The sequence below is a fragment of the Struthio camelus genome, chromosome 3, assembly GCF_040807025.1.
Source record: "Struthio camelus isolate bStrCam1 chromosome 3, bStrCam1.hap1, whole genome shotgun sequence".
In the NCBI taxonomy this organism is placed as follows: Eukaryota; Metazoa; Chordata; class Aves; order Struthioniformes; family Struthionidae; genus Struthio; species Struthio camelus.
In genome coordinates this window covers 75,212,110-75,228,351 of record NC_090944.1, presented here as the reverse complement: position 1 = coordinate 75,228,351, position 16,242 = coordinate 75,212,110, and the positions used below count along the sequence as shown (strand labels likewise).

General features: G+C 42.3%; 1 long non-coding RNA gene across 5 annotated transcripts; it reads left to right on the top strand.

Annotated features, from left to right (window-relative positions):
* The first annotated feature begins 146 nt into the window (after positions 1 to 146).
* On the top strand, positions 147 to 13,325 carry LOC104153161 (uncharacterized). 5 transcript variants are annotated; one of them, XR_011140239.1, is made up of 6 exons: positions 147 to 1,678; positions 1,768 to 1,926; positions 6,439 to 6,679; positions 8,888 to 9,047; positions 9,777 to 9,916; positions 10,269 to 13,325. It is a non-coding gene; the product is annotated as an uncharacterized lncRNA (long non-coding RNA). The 5 variants fall into 5 exon arrangements; XR_011140238.1 differs by having other exon boundaries at positions 9,777 to 13,325; XR_696176.2 differs by lacking the exons at positions 6,439 to 6,679; positions 8,888 to 9,047 and having other exon boundaries at positions 9,777 to 13,325.
* The last annotated feature ends 2,917 nt before the right edge of the window (positions 13,326 to 16,242 follow it).

Here is a 16,242-nt window from a genome sequence, read left to right as displayed (position 1 = left end):
CGGCGGGCGGGCGGGCGGGCGGGCGGCGGCGGCTGCGGAAGGCGGCGCCGCCGCTACCTCCGGCTCATGGCGGGGCCGCGGCGGCCGCGCTGCGCTGCGCTGCGCCGCGCCCGCGGTGGGCGGCGGGGCCCGGGGCGGGGGGGGGGGAAGGACGGGACGGGGAGGGCGCAAGGCGTGTCCCGCTCGGCCGGCCGCCGCCGCCCCGCTTCCTGCCCGAGCAGGCGCTGGCGGCAGCGGGGAGCGGAGCGCGTCGCGGGGGGAGGTTGGGGCTGAGCTAGGCGAGGGAGCAGGAGGGGCTTAGCGGCAGCCGGAGAGCCCCGCGCCCCGCCGCCGCGGGTTTGGGGGGGGGTGTTGGCCCCCTGCCCTCGCCTCGGGCGCCTGGGCTGGAGGGGTGAGCAGCACCGTTCCCGAGGAGAGCCCAAAAACCCTGCAAGGGTAAAGGTTCGGGGGTAACGCTGGTGATTAAAAAAAATAATAATAATCAAAATAATGCAATCTCTTATGCTGGGGGGGGGAGGCGTTGAGGGTCCCGAAAGTCGTACTACGTTACAGCCCTGAGTTGTGGTTTCGGGAGATCGTTTGATTGCGGTGATGGGGAGCGATAGCAGGGGCGAGCCTTTAGGGTACAAGTTGGATGAAGACTGTCAAACTGCTGCAGCCGTCTCCCGTAGAGCTCGGGGTATCTGCCCCCCCCCATCCCTCCCGAGAGAGGGGCGAAGAGCCTTCGCGCAGGGGCGGCAGCTCCCAGCTCCTGCAGGAGTCCGGGCGCAGTGAGAGGCACTGCGGAAAATCGGTAACAAATATTCCCGGGATTCCCGCACCGAGAGGGGCGAGACGCTGCCAGTCAGCTGCAAAACAGCAGCGCTCTCCACATGCCTTTGCCTCTCTGGCTGAGGAGCAGTGGCTCCCCACTCCCAAATACTGCCCGCTGGTGTGCTCATGTTGGTACCTACCGATTTATCCAGCCTGAGAATGAAAAATACAAACTGTCATGGGAACAGCGTGTGCAGTTATTCTGAGCCTGGCAAGCCTTTCCTTGTGCACAATTTCCCTTTTTTTTTTCCTTCCGACCCAGATCCTGCAGATTAGGTTCCCATGATTTCTTTAAGGAAGAAGCACAGAGACACACACAAGAACGTGCTCTCATAGAGCAGCTTACAGTCTGTGCCTGATCCAGTCTGCGAGGAAGAGTGAACTGCCTGGGTAACAGAGGTTAAATCAAAGTCGATAGGTCAGGAAACCATAATAAGGGAGGTTTGTTTGATGGGAAGTTGACACAGTTATGATGGCCAATATTTATTGGCCAAACTGTTTGCCTGAAACAAACCCTAACTTTTGTCTTGTGAGAAACTGGGCACATATCCTGGATCATCTTGTGCCTAGTTTTCCAAGACTAGCCACTATAATTTCAAATACTCTTTGAGGCAGCTATTGCATAAAAAGTTTTTAGTCACACGGCCTAGTTTCTTTGCCTGCAGACATCAATATTTTAGAGACTTTAAAGAGTTCTGCAGTGTCTTGTGTTGGTGGAAACCTTCTGAAATAATTTACTTTTCAGTATCTTGTATTCCCATAGCTAAATGTCGTGCCTACCTTAGTTCACAGCTTTGAAGCTTCTGAACTGCCTTTCTGTCTGGAAACTGGAGGAACAGAGAAAACGTGGCCAATTACTGAGACGGCAAGTTTGGGCAAATCTCGATCTCAGTCATATGAATCGGAGAATTTCCATTTATTTTAATAACATTGGATTTCTCCCTTATTTCTTAGGTCTCCAAGACACAAGAATGGATCCCTGCTCACTGGCTAGAAAATGTACTCGCCTGCAGTAACAAGCGATGAGACCATAGGAAGTCCTTCCGTGTTCCTATAAAACAGTAAAAACTTCACAGAAGGAAAATAAGGGGCTGATTCTCTTACCCAGAGTAGGTGAGGAATTGTAGATCAAATGTTCCAGTTTGATCCAAGAAAGCTAGCTACTTATTGTGCATCAACAGGGGAGCCAAAGGAGTAGCTGCTTAAATGCTTTGTCTGGGTCCAAGAGTGGAATGGCTTAAACTTCAGTTTCACAATATTTAAACTTCCTTGCAAAGGTCAAATCTTGGCAAAGTCCCATCAGCCTTTATGCTTTGTGCATTTTGTGCAGTTTTCTAGGTGAGACCTCCCTGGGGTGAAATCATAGAAATGTACCCTTGGCCTGTGCAGAGATCCAATAATTCCTGGCAGTTGCAGTAGTCGTAGAGATCTGCCTTATTGTTCCATAGGAAGACAAAAAAAAATCTTCCACAATTGTGCTGAGTACCTGTTGGCTCACACAGAGAAAGTGTCTGCCTCTCAAGTTTTTTTGTTCAGATCTACTTAGTGAAGTAGTGACAAGTTGTATATCGGTATAAAGCACCATTATTAAATGTACATCCAAATGAAAAGCCTTTGGTTAAAATTTCTGAGGAAAGATTTGTAGCAAAGTGGCAAAACTTGGGAAATGAAAAAACTACCACGATTAACAAAGAGCAGAAGGGTTGTGAGTAGCAGCAGAAAGACTAAAGGGGGCTCCTGGGTAATCACAGCAAGATGAAATTTCCTGCTTCAAGTGATATGTTGTCTCTAAACTGACTTGGTATAAACAAACTGGACTTACCCTGTTGTCAAGGATAACTCTGTGATCAGGGACAAGCAAATTTAGTGCCACAGGTGTATAGCATGGATAATGGCCTTTGAGTGAGTATACTTGTCTAGAAGACTGCAGAGATTTCTGTGGCTGTGAGCCAGTTGTGAGCCAGGATTATGACCTATAACAAGTTTTCGGTAGACCAGTGAGTAGCAGCAGGAGGGTTGGGCAGGAGAAGGTTCAAGGTACAGACAAGTTTTACGTGTGAAACTCATCTGAACTTTCTCTGTTCTGTCATTTATACTGCCTAACTTCCCCTGCCTGCTGACTGATACATACATAGTCAAACTGTTTAATGTCATCAGTTTAGCAGCTAAGAGGAAAACAGCTAACACAGAGACAGCCTCACAAAACAGCTAGCACAGAGGCTCACGCAGACGGACCTTTACTGTAATTTCTCGGGGAGCACAACGCTTGCCTTCGTGCCAGATCATCCAACCAGTTTATTTTGTCAGATGCTCGGCTACAGACTTTTCTAAAGACACAGTTAATAAGATGTTGATTGTATGAAGGAAATACCTGAATATTTAGTATGAGCAATTACACTAACAAATTAATAATGTAAGGTGGTGTCAAAAGCAACAGGTTTGTGACACACCGTTGCCACAGTCCTCTGCTGCATGCGCTTTCCTACTTATACCAGTGGGTGCTGGTGGGGGCACGAGGATCCCTCCACCATCACAGTGGGTGGTGTCCCCCCACCAAAGGCCCTCTCATTCTCCATCCCTTAGAACTGAACTGGCTCTGCTCACGTCTGGGGGTCCTCACGGTGCATCTTCACAGGAGGCTTGTCCTGGAAATTTGTCTTTCTGACAAGTGTGACTAGTCTATACCAACTGGTATTGCCAATTCTGCATAATCAAACCAAATCCGGTACAGTCTTTTTATCTTTCGTAACTCAATAAGTGACCCTTTTTCTTAAAGATCATAGATATTGCACAGACAGTAGCTGTGACCATTTCACTCTCAAATCACTCATTTTAAAAGCCCGTAAGGAGTTACATTATTTGCACAGATTTTGAAAAACTTAACTGGATGTCTTTTCGCACCTGGATCTTTCTATTTTATCATGTTTTCTCAGGAGTTCCTTTATCAGAATAGATATGGTGTCCTCATTTAATAACTAGAGAAGGAAGATGTTAGCAAAGTAAGTCGCCGTACACTGCCTTGTGTTCTTATTTGCTCTTATTTTCCGATATGTTATTTCTTTCTCTACATAAGCTAAGTGCTCGCAACAGTCCCAGAAACCTGACCTTAGCTTACTTGATTTGCAGATGCTCACAAATTGTTCAGTCTCACTGAATTTTGATTTAGAATATAAAAATAGCAGTAGAGGGTCAGACTGAAAATCCATGTAGCCCAGTACCTTGCCTCTGACAGTGGCCAAAAAATCAGATCAATGGGAAAATTTATAAGCACAGATTTTATTCCTTGAAGGAGTAAACAGCTGGGAGGACACCTTGACCCCAGTTGTAGTAATCAAAACAGTGTCAAGTTTGCACATTTCCAAAGAGGTGTACATAGAAAGGAACAAGAGACTTCGAGAAAATGTACTAGTGCTGTTTTCTACAGAGAAGAGCAATTCCCTTAAGTAGTATATTTTGGTTGTAAGGGTATTGGCCAGCATTTCGTTCATGGTGTAATCTCATGTGAGGTTAAAAAATGAGCTGAGAGCATCAATAACAAAAATAAACGACTATGCCCAATCAGTGCAGGAGCAAACAAGGCTGCTCCAATAGATGCAGAGTAGACATTTCAAATCAAGATCATATTCTGAAAACAGACTCAATTGACAAGAAATGAGAGTAGATAAAGTAGTGCCATTTTACTTAAATTGCTGTCATAGATAGAAAGCCATATTCCACTCCATGGCTGTCACCAAGAGTGAGAGAGTGCTAATGGAAGAGGTTGTGAATCATACTAGAATCTTCTTGTCTGAATTATTTAGCACAAATATACTGTATTATAAACATTTTATTTAGGTACATTCGTGGAAGTGTAGGATGATGAAGAAAGAATTAGATAAAGATTAAAATAGTGGGAAGTGCAGCTCAACCCTCTGTAATCCTCCCGAACCACTTTAAAATGTCATTTCAATTCCAGTCTCAGGATGATCAAATAAAATTATCCGTAACCAAGAAAAAAAAGTCCTTTGTGGGAGACAAAACAGACTAATTTGACCTATTTGTTTTACTGCTAGTTATTTTATGTATCCAGATAATGCGATGCTGCTCACCAAACTGTTTACGGTGACTAAAATGTCACCTCTGGGCTCCAGATCAGTGGCAGGGTTTGTTAGCTCCGCTGCTACTTTTCAAAACTGGGTAGGTGATGAAGTTAAAGGCAATCATATCAATTTCATATAGCTATTGCTGAGATGGCAGGCAGTGCATGTATTTTCTAAGGAAGCATCGTGTGTCTGGGCAAAATATCCATTCTATGGGAAACCGCTAAACACAAAATTATCCACAATCTGGAAGTTTTTCTAGTTCTCCAGGGGTATTTACTGCAAAGAAGCTGTTAGCACTTTTTGGTCATGTCTTTAAAAAAAATACAATGTAATCCATAAATTGTTACTAATTCTTTGAATAATGGATACTGTTTTTTTGCAAAGGCCCCAAGCAGTATACGGGCAAGTTTTCTCACAGTTTGTAGCAAGGTGGTATATCAACAGTTGTTGAAGGAGAAGCGATGAAGAGCTCTTCATATTGTGTTTGTGGTGTTTACTTTTTAAAACTGGATTGAATTTCAAAACACGAAGTGGAGAAGTGTACGCCATCCCTGGAATCCGTCTCCTGTTGTGAAGGGGGTGACATGCGAGGGATTGGTCTCCTGTTATAATTGTGTGGAAACTTCTGACTTTGGGGATGTCTAATGAGATCCCGAGAGACAGGTTGTGCTCTTACTAATTGCTCTTACTCATTTGAACAGCAGGATTGTTTTAGACATTTGCGGTAGGGAAACTGCAAAGCACCGCAGAGCTTTACATGAAAATAAGAAAAGTGGCGTTGTGTAAGTGCTCAAGTGAGTTTGAGAGCTGACAATCACAAGTGAAGGACCTGACTCCAGCAAAGCACGAACATAAAACTCAGCGTGTGCTTAAATCAATTCCTGCTGCCTCAGGCCTTATTTCCCAGTATCGCTACCAGGGCAGGCTGCAGCCACCACACACCTGGGGCAAACAGGGCAGCTACGGCTACGTCACAGGTACAGGGTTTCTCCTGCCTCCTGCGTACAGCTAATATACAGGTTTATCTGTCCCTTCTCAGCCTCCAGGTAAAACCCTGCATGATAATAACTGGCGGTTATTATATATTACAAATCTGAAGATATCGCCGATACACATAATGATTGAATATACCCACCGCTTTAAGTAGAAGGGCAGCCTTGAGTTCAGTGTTTGCTGTTCTCCCACCATCCTCTCTCTCACTAACAGATGGGCCTTATATACAAGTTATGTTTCAGTTGCTTTACGCTAACAAAAGCAACAATCAAAACCACCATTGCAGCCACAAAGAAGAGTGAGGATTAAAGTCTAGTCCAGTGTGCCTGGAGGCTCATTTGCATTCCCTGTTCTGGCTATTCCCCACTTTTTGGCTTTATAAAAGACTCACCTCCCCCCCAGCACGCTTCTTTCTGTCCTTCAGACAAGAGAGCTGAAAAGCTTTCCTTGATGGGGGACAGAAGATCATGTTCATCACACCTCTTCCGTACGTAACACTTGCACATCCTATATTTCTACCACAATTATCGTTTAATTTATGCCTCTCCAGGAAAACACGCCAGTCGTCTCGGCGGTCGCCCCGTTTATCGTCCGCGGCTGCGAGACCACCGGCCAGGTGCAAGGACAATGGCTGTCTCTTAATTTCCCTGCACCAGCTGTTCCCCTCAGCACGCGCCCAGCCTGGGTCCTGCTGGCGGGAACCCTGCTATGGCTGCTGCTGCAAGTTTAATTTTATTTTAAGGGCTAATCCAGACTGCTCATTCTGAAAGCATGCATAAGTGTATCGAGGGGTAAGTACATTTTATAGAAAGGCATATTCCCTGCTTTAAATCTGTCATAGAATAACTTGCAAATCTACATAAGCTTTTCCACTTTTTTTTCCCCCGGACTCACAGAAGATGAACATTAGTATGATAACATAACGCAAGCAGAGCGGTGGTGAATTATGTTAACCTGCTACTGATGCCTACTGAGATTGGTTTTCCAGCATATGGTTTAAATTGTGACTCAAATCACAAGTGATAGCCATCCAAAGTCCAGTACCTGCTAAAAACAGGTCCATGCCAAAAAAGGAGCCTGCAGTACATCTCAGCCCTACAAAGACCCCTGAGCTAGCAGGGAACCCCTTTCCTCGGATCGGCTTATGAACGCAGGGACCGACCTGCACCAAGCAGCTTGTAGCACCTAGGACAATACTTATTTTGGCTAAAAGCTTTTCTGCTACGTGGACATCTGAACAGGAATAGGAGTTTGTAATGAGTTGATGGCACTGGAAAGAAAGGAAAATTTGTGCAGTAAATGTAACGAGGGCTTTGAAGCCCAGATTGAGCCTCAGTCACCGGATTTCACGATCATCAAATCCCTATTTCCCACTTTAAAAATGAAACAAAATTATGTGTTCTTTCAGAAAATTTTTGGTTCTGGTTTCATGTTCTGCTGTTTACCACAACATTAACTGTGAAATTTAAAAAAGTTGCTTTGAACAAGACAATCTGTAGCAAAAGGAGAGAAATATTTTTGCAGTTGTACGAAAAACAATGCAAAAAAAATGAGAAGTTAAATCAGGAAAATCTTTTCTTAGGCATAGACTTAGCCTTATTGATGTCATTCACAGGATTCTTCCAATTAATTGTTTTTAATTTAATTTTCCAACTAATTGGTTTATTTCCAAACCTCTTGCATTAATATTAAATGGAGGCAAAACTTAGTGTCTTATATTTATGGCAGTTACATTTTAGTTACTTCAATGAAGATTTACCTACCCTTCTCTTTTCTCCTAACTCAGTCTGTTATATTCTCAGTCATAATTCCCCACTTCTGCTTCTAAGATTTCTGCTCGCTTCCCTCCAGCAGAGGAAGGAATTTGCCAGTACTTCGACCTTTCTCTCTCTGCTCATCTAACCTGAGTCAGTAGATGTCAAAGGTAGCTTAGTTATTTCATATTTTTTTCCAGTTTTATCTGTTATTCTTTGTGTGGACTCAGGTGTCTGCAGAATAGTACATTCTTTTCTTCTGCAGGCTAACAAAAAAAAGACAATGGTATGCTTTTAAATACAGTAATAACCTCCCCAAATAAAGGAAACTGCAGTCTTTGAGACGTCACTCAGAAATAGGTTCAGTTCTAATAGACTCCATATCAGTGACTCAAAAATGCGCACGTAGCCAATTGAACTGTCACTTCATGCTGAGATACAGAGATGGAGACCACTGGCTATTTCTGGTGAATTTTGACTTGCGGTCCAGATCTGTGTTCTCTTCCTAGCAATTCCATGTGTTTACGGTGTGATGTTGAGCAAACTATTTTATCTCTTTAGCTTAAGATCTCCCATCCATAAAATGGGGACTGTGGTTATCCTTTTTGAAACGTCTTGAAATCCATGGATGAAGTTGTGCCATACAGCAGAAAAATCACCAACGTTATGTATTTACAGAGCAACTTCTAAGAGCCTCAGAATACTGTCCTGAAATTATACAGCAATAAGAAATATAAAGAATATAAACAGTATAGGAGCATAAGGAACGTTCTAGTTAGATAAAGCTGTCTGGAAAAGCTGCATTTCCAGTTCATGGGCAATTTGCCTTTTTTTTTAACCTTTCATTTTTGGCCCAAATCATACAAAACTCAAAAATGATTAATATTTGCTGCAAACTGGAAGTTCCAGGTGAAAATAAAAATCAGAAATACCATGGAAGGATGGTTTCCAAAACAAATTATATTCCCAAATGAATCCTGCATTGTAGATAGTGGCTGCCTCAGATGGGGGTACGGGGGAAAAGAAAATTACTCTTGCAGGATGCCTGAAGAGAACCAGACACAGCTTGTATATTTAAATTACTGCTCCTTTTCTTTTTTTTTTTATCCTAATCCTTAGCCAAAACTCAGGGTTCTGTATTTCTTTCATGTTAGGAAGAGAAATTAATAATAAGAGAAGTGGATGTCATTGACACAACTTCGCCTGTTTACAAATAATGTACAAAATCTTATTTCCTTGAACAAGGCAGCAATCAAGAAGCTGGAGACAGCTTCGCAGAAGGGGGTCTTGAATGGCGAGCAGCCAGCACTCAAGGCAGCAAGCTCCCAGGAGTTTTTCCCAGTGCCATCCTCCCAGCGCTTATTCAGGCCCTAAGTTATGCTTGGCTCTACCATCTCTTTCTCAGGTACGCTGGTCTCCCTGCACTGCTTTCAGGGCAGCAAGCGCTGCACCCTTGAGATCTGTGTCAAAGCCTCTGTCCCTGGAAGCAGTACTGAGTTAAAAGAATCTACCTCTAACAGTTTCAGAGAAAAGCTAAAAAAATGCTCTCAGTGCAATCTGAGAGCTCAAAAAGGAGAAGATAAGTAAACAGAACCCTAAATGTACTTTCTTAGGCTACAAAAAAATCATTAATTTGAAGACTGTTACTTTAGGCCCAGCTGCTGTTTTGAACATCTGAGATTGGTGATTTTCAGAATCAGACTTTGTTAGCTAATAATTCAGTACACTTTTGCCACATAGACAGACTTATGTGGGCAGGATGGGGCTGGATGATGAATAACCTTTAACATAAAGATGGTATACGAATGCCAATAGCATCCCTGCTTTGCACAGCAGACCACTACAAGATTCAGTGCCCTTGCCATTTCTGTCAAAAGTTGAAAGTCCTCTGTTGCTGTAAGAAGTTGAAATCCCTTTTTTACTCCCAAAGGACAATTTGATTGTGTATCACAGGTTGCACACCAGGAAACATGCATGCACTCAGTATAAATAAATAAAAAATAAATAAACAGTAGTATATATGCAATTTCCTGCAGCAAAGACTGTGATGCCAGCCAGGAAGGATAAACTAAAATAAATGGAGAAATCTTTTCCACTATCTAATATTTGGTCGTTCTTTCCCTCTTTTCTATAGTATAGATCCTTATCCTACTGGAAAGAGAAGCCCAGGTTAGGGAACCTCTAAGAACGCCATGAGCACCAGCAACTCTAATCCATACAGAATTTATGGGGTATTATCCCAGGCACATGATCAAAAGAGGACAGAGAGTGAAGGTATGTTCAGTCTTTGGAAACACTGAGAATGCCTGAAGTTTCTTGAAAAACTGAGCTTTTTTCTTCTTTCTTGCTCTGATGAGCAAGAGTACTCCTGTCAGGTACTGAGTTTACATTTAGATTGCCATGTTGTTTACTAGTCTATTACAAAAGTCAAATAGATGTAAGGTCCAGGTCTGTAAATCCTTTGCAGCCAAACAGAAAAAAAAAAAAATGAATTGACAGAATGAAGACCAGTTAGTTAATGGGAGTGTATGCATGGATGGCCGGTAGGGGTTTCTCATTAACCGCTCTGTTGATTTATATTGTTGTCATCACAATCTTTTTGTATTATGTTTCATTATGTTCAAAGAATATTGTCACCATTAGATTGAAATTTGTCTTCATGGAAGGCATTACCCTTGCTGAAGGACAAGCATGATACTCGTGGACAGCCTATAATACAATTTGCCACCTCAAGCAGCCAGCTCAGGTCCACTGTATCCTCATCGCTATGCACGGGGCCAGCTCAAGAATTTGAGGAAAGGTTAACCAGGTGATTTCAAAACACTCATATCTGCAACTAAGCCTTCAGTTAAAAAACAAACAACTACCTTTGCGTAGGACTGAAGAAGGGAAAATCCAGGTGCTTCCCTGCCTGGAGCTCCCTGGTTCAGGGAGGATTGAAAGCAGCTGCTTTTGCTGGGGTTCATGCTCACGCTGCCAACAACAGCCTGGAGAAGGCATGTCCCGAGGGATGTGTGCATGCATTCCAATTAATTGCAGTTTTCATATAAGACTGTGAAAACAAAGACTAATTAATCATCATTTCTCTTTGTCAAGAAGGTAAATATTATTACCCTCATCTTACATACAGGAAAAACGAGTCATAAAACTATCATAGAAAGACCTGGGGCCGGTGCCAGGACTGGGAAACAGGAATTCAAACTCTCAAGTTTGCTAACTTTCACCCTGCTTCTCTCAAACAATGAAACTGATTTCCTGCCGTGTCAGGAGCCTGATCAGGTCTGGAGCCAGCTCCTCCATAGTGGAGAAAGGTAGCAGACAGCCGGACCTGATGTCCCATGGACCATCCTGCTCAGCATGATCCTGCAGAATCACACTCTTTGCTGGGAGCATGGTGCACTTCGTGGCTTTGGGCTTTTTCTAAATTGTTTTTTGTTTGTTGCAAGTGTTGAGGGGAACTGGAGGTTTGCATATCAACCCCCATGTGGATGCTCTGCGAAGCTTTCTGGATAAAATGGCTCTTGTATCTGTCTGTGGGAATCTACATTTAACTATTCAAGCCACCCCTTTTAGCCCTGCAGCCCCCCTGGGTAGTTCAAGGGGCTTCTGGTGTCTTCTGTAAAACCAAAGCGCCAAGCACCAAAAACTCAGCGACAAGCTTTGAAGACCAGCTAATGTTTCATTTCCACTTCATTTTGAACATTTTGAATGTGTGCATATAGACATAGCTGCAGACTAAAAACTTCTAATTACGAAATAAAACCTAGAAATAGCCAGGACTTTGCTTAAACTCAGAGGTATCTCAGTAAGTGCTTTACAGGTCCCATGGTGACTCTGTCCCTTCCGAAGGGAAGGCAGACCAATACAAACGTCTTATTCCCATTATTATAAAACAATTCATCCTACACATGTATCGAGCTGTACTCATTGTTCATAGGCCTACCAGACTGCCTATCTTGAAATAAGCAAGCAGGTTTTGTTCTGCTTACAATACTTCCCTCCTGTAACAGAACAAAGAAAGAAAACGTATAAAAGAGGAAATAAAAATAAACAGTAAACCTAGCAGAAACAACAAGATGCTTGGCCAAATCCTGTTCTCTGGGGGAGATGAAAATTGATTTATCCTACTAACACATCAGTAATTCTCTGTGCTATAAAAGAACTATCAGGTTCAGCTCATTTTCTCCCTTGGGTTTGGTGCTGAAATCCGCTAGCCTCATACTCAAAAGGAGATCCTTTAATCAAAAAAGCTTAGCTCTTTAAACTGAGTATCATATGTAGCTGATATCGCCCTCCCGTTGTACCTGCTGAGTGTGACTGACTGTAGCGATGTGACAGTGATGTGCTACCAGCAGAGTTTAGCCTCAGTTTGATGAGATAAGGCAAACACAGATTTTGGCACTTGTATTTGGGGAAGACTAATATCAGAGAGTAGGTCTCTGTGAGCGTTACTAGTTCAATGGCAAAACTCTACTGAGCCAGTGTCAAGAGATTAGCCTCAAGGAAGGCATTGAATTAGGACTGTGGGAGAGAAGAAAAGGGTTCAGAGGCCAACGTTGCTGGCTCAGTAGCAGTAACAAGAGGTAACCTGAAGAGGAGTTTTGAGGTTACATGTATCACTGGATACTCCAGCTATATGGAAAAACAAATGTGGGGTGGAGCAAGGGCACATGAGGAAGAGACAAGGATTTGAACCTAGCTCAGGGAGTCCATCTCCAGACAGACTCAACACAAGCGAAAGGGGTGTTCACATGCACAAGGAGGAAGGGGATAGACTTTGTGCTTGCCAATCTGAAGGAGGAAAGAAAGGACTTTGTCACTTCAGTGGGTTTCAGCTGGTTAGGGAAGACAACTAGCTTTGCCCTTTTCTTTCTGGAAGGTAAAAAGACACCCTGTCCTTTATTAAAAAAAAAAAGAAAAACAGGAAAATTTCCACACCGGACAATTCTTGTCCCACCTGTGCAAATATCTTTGTAGCCATTGGCAACAAACTTCAAAGGTCCAGCTGCTTCCAGCCAGCACACCAACACCTGCTGATCCAATCTCCTATGCTCTTATTTTATACCCCCTCATTTTACCAGATCATAGAAAGGCAGGAGGAGGGAGAAATCCATGGGATTTACTTTAATCCCTGAATGCAGCTTTGGATCTGCTTTGTATGGTGTCTGATCCACCCCCTTGCCTGTATAAACAATCCCCCATGCTGAACAGGCAGTTCTACACTGCTCATGGAGAGGAAAAGGAGAGAAAAAAGGGTAGTGAGAAACAGAGACAGTAGATAGTTTAGGTAAGCATAACATAATAGAGGCAGTGTTTGCATTTGTGCCAAAAAATTTCTACTGGTTTTCCTGGCTTCTTTACTAAAATTTGCTTGGCAGAGAGTAATTTTACAGACTCTAGTATGTTTAGCTGTGGGATAGAGCAAAAAATTTGGAAATACCTTTCGTATTTGAATGCACAGATTAATACATATTGTAGTTTGTATGAGTCTGGCTTTACATATGCCTAGGATTTAAATGTAAATCTCTGCCAAACATAGGAGTTTTTAAGAGGGTTAATCACATAGCTTTTTTTACAGTGTGTGAAGTGATTTTAAGCCATTGGGGAGCATTAATACCTTGCAGGGGGAGTTCCAGGTTAGAAGACTGCAGTTTGCAGCACTGCTAAAACATATAAATCACTTCAGCTACAGTGGAATGTGATGATTTGAAACCATCAGGTTTGGAAATGGAAAAAAGACACGGTCTTGAAAGATTCAAAACACCTTGCATATGCCAAGCCCAGTCCTACAGCTCTGATTGAGATATATTCAACAAATATCAAAGTACAAGCTGCAAGATCAAACACTTTCTACTGGAAAATTTCCAGTAAAACTTACCCTTTCTAGCTCTGCATATATTTAGAAATACTGGGGCTAATTGTGTAGCAGTTGCACTTTGTGCAATCACCTGCTGTTGTGCAAATTGAGAATAAAACACTTTTTCTGATCTAATAATAATTGTACATCATTTTACCATCTTTGTGAGGTGCAAAGCCATGGAAAATGAATGCTTTGTTCTGTAAGGAGAAAAAAGTTGGAGTGATAATTTTCTTGCTTCCACAAGATTGCCAGGCTATAATAAGCGGAAGAAGATGCCAAAAAGAAAGGCGCCCACAAAATTGTGGAAGTTACATAAAATGGAAGTGGAAAAAATGAAAGCACAGCAGATTCACTCATACTAGCAACATCAGCTGGAGAGCAGGCAAACGTTATCATCTTTACTAACTTGTCCTCTAACCTCGCTCACAGGCAGCCCTGAGGACTGGAGGAAAAACACAGCTTGCATCTAGTTTACATATTATTTGTGCTAGACCTGCGCTGTGTGAGACCTAGTAACGTCCTAATAGGAAATGTTAAGAAAGAAAAGCTTTAAGCGGGGTTCAGGAAAAAACGGTTGTTAATTGGTGATGCTCAACCACTCATTTCTAAAACATATTGTTTATCCACAGAGAAAAGAACAAAAAAATACTTCTAAGCACACCAAAATTGGTCCTCTTCTCAACAAGTTCCCCAGCTTTTGCCATGACTTAGTTCAGCGGTAAATATGATATGAGAGAGCAAACTGGACTTGTATGTGCAGGTCGTGAGGAGTTATATGTTTAGCTTGATTAATATTTGCTAATGTAGAAGATACCTGACCTTCCTGGAGGAATTTGGTTATACCCCTGCCTTGTAGCAAGCCTTTACAAGTTCGAAGGGAGTGACAAATGTTCCTCTGTGGAAGTCCATCCAAGCTTGGACGACAAATAACATTTTTCAGGTTGCCGTGGCCCTTCTGCCATTTGCATTAGCGCTGCCAAGATCCCACCAGAATAACTGAGCATGAACCTTCCCAAGGGCTGGGCCCATGCACTTGCCAGCGCAGGAGGACAGAGTGTGCTATCAGGACCAGCTCCCACATGGATCCAGAATGAGACCCTGCTTTCCCATCTTCCTTACAGGTGACTCCGCAAGGAGAAAGTGCTCCTATCAGCTTGGGAACATGAAGAAAAAGAAAGACCTCCACGTAATGCTTTTTCAGCAGCACAGTCAATGATAAAGTGCCTGTCTTCTTTACGCAGGCCACAGTTGTTGCAGAACCTGTAGGAACTTGATGTCTCTAAGAGCTCTATTGCTCTATCCGGTTTGGTTGAAATCAGTTAGCATATTCGAAATGTGGAAGGGAGAAAGTGAGAGACAAGAGACAGGAAATCACATGTTTTATTTCCTCCGGAAGTATATATACATTAAATATGCATCTCTCTGCGTGTATATGTGTGTGTGCATGTGTATGAGTATATATGTATATCTATATGTACATATGCTCATACACACACCACTTAAATAATATGCTTTAGACTGAGGTTAAACACTGTAGTTCCATGCAGCAGCCTTAATTCAGTTCTTTGTGTATGTGCAATGGGAGATAACCTTTAATTAAATGTTCTTTCTCTCTCTTTTTTTTTTCCCCCCAGAGGGATCTTGTCGTATGGTGAGAGCAGCTATAAGAAAATGAAGCAAAATTTGGAGATAATGAGGTTCCTTGTTTCATTTACTCTACCGCATAGGAAATGAAACTTCTGCAAAGAACAGGGGGAGGAGATTGCAAAGGAGAGTATGACTTTTGGGATAAAACAAGTGAATATTACAAAATAAATTTCAGTCCTATCCCTGCATCTGCTACGCACTTGCTCCTTGATTGTAACCACAGTTCCCTCATTCTATTTCACTGACAATGAATCCGCAATTTACACATGATAGAGTGGGAAAAAAAGTATGAGGGTCAATATAATATAGGATTCTATTAGAGTATTTGGCAGCTGTGAAAGAACAGAAAAGACAAAGCCTTCTAAGAATAGGAAGTTAAAAAACAGGACACAACACCCAGTAGGATTACGTACCTATTAATATCCTAACTCTGTGTGATAAGATATAATTTTCCCCTAATAGAAAATTCATAGTGAGCAAAATTTCCCTTGAGATATTTTTAAGCTCCACTTCAGTGTGTGAAACACCCAAGTTTTCTGATAGACCAGTTATTCTGCTTGAAAACAACAACAGAAAGTACTTCCCCAGTTTTTCTTCCCACAACCATTGGTAAGTTAAATGACTTCAACGTGCAGATGAGTCAAGCAGTATTTTAGCGGTTTATTAGAAGAAAAAAACTAAAGATTTGAAAGCATCTCTTACATGGAATTTTAAAAAAACTTTTCACTGTGTTTCCTCTTACAAAAAAAGTATATTTGGAAAGCTACAAAAAGAACATTTAGATGACACGAATATTTGCGCCATTACCTCTCCAAAGTAAATGGTCCATTTAGCACTAGGTAAGCTGTGCACCATGTGATAGACATCCAAAGTTATGATACCTATTCTGAAGAGTTTCTACTGAAAAGCCTTGGTGCTACCTGGAAAAACACAGGGATGGGCTCTTTGACCAACTGCTTTTACAAGAACTCATTCTAGGGTTTATGGGCTGAGTTCAAGTCCTCTCAAAATGTTATCTTGTCTACCTATATGCAAAGATAGAGACGTTTTGCAGTATAAAAGGTAAAGATTTGCTTGTTGGGTCTTTGGTGGT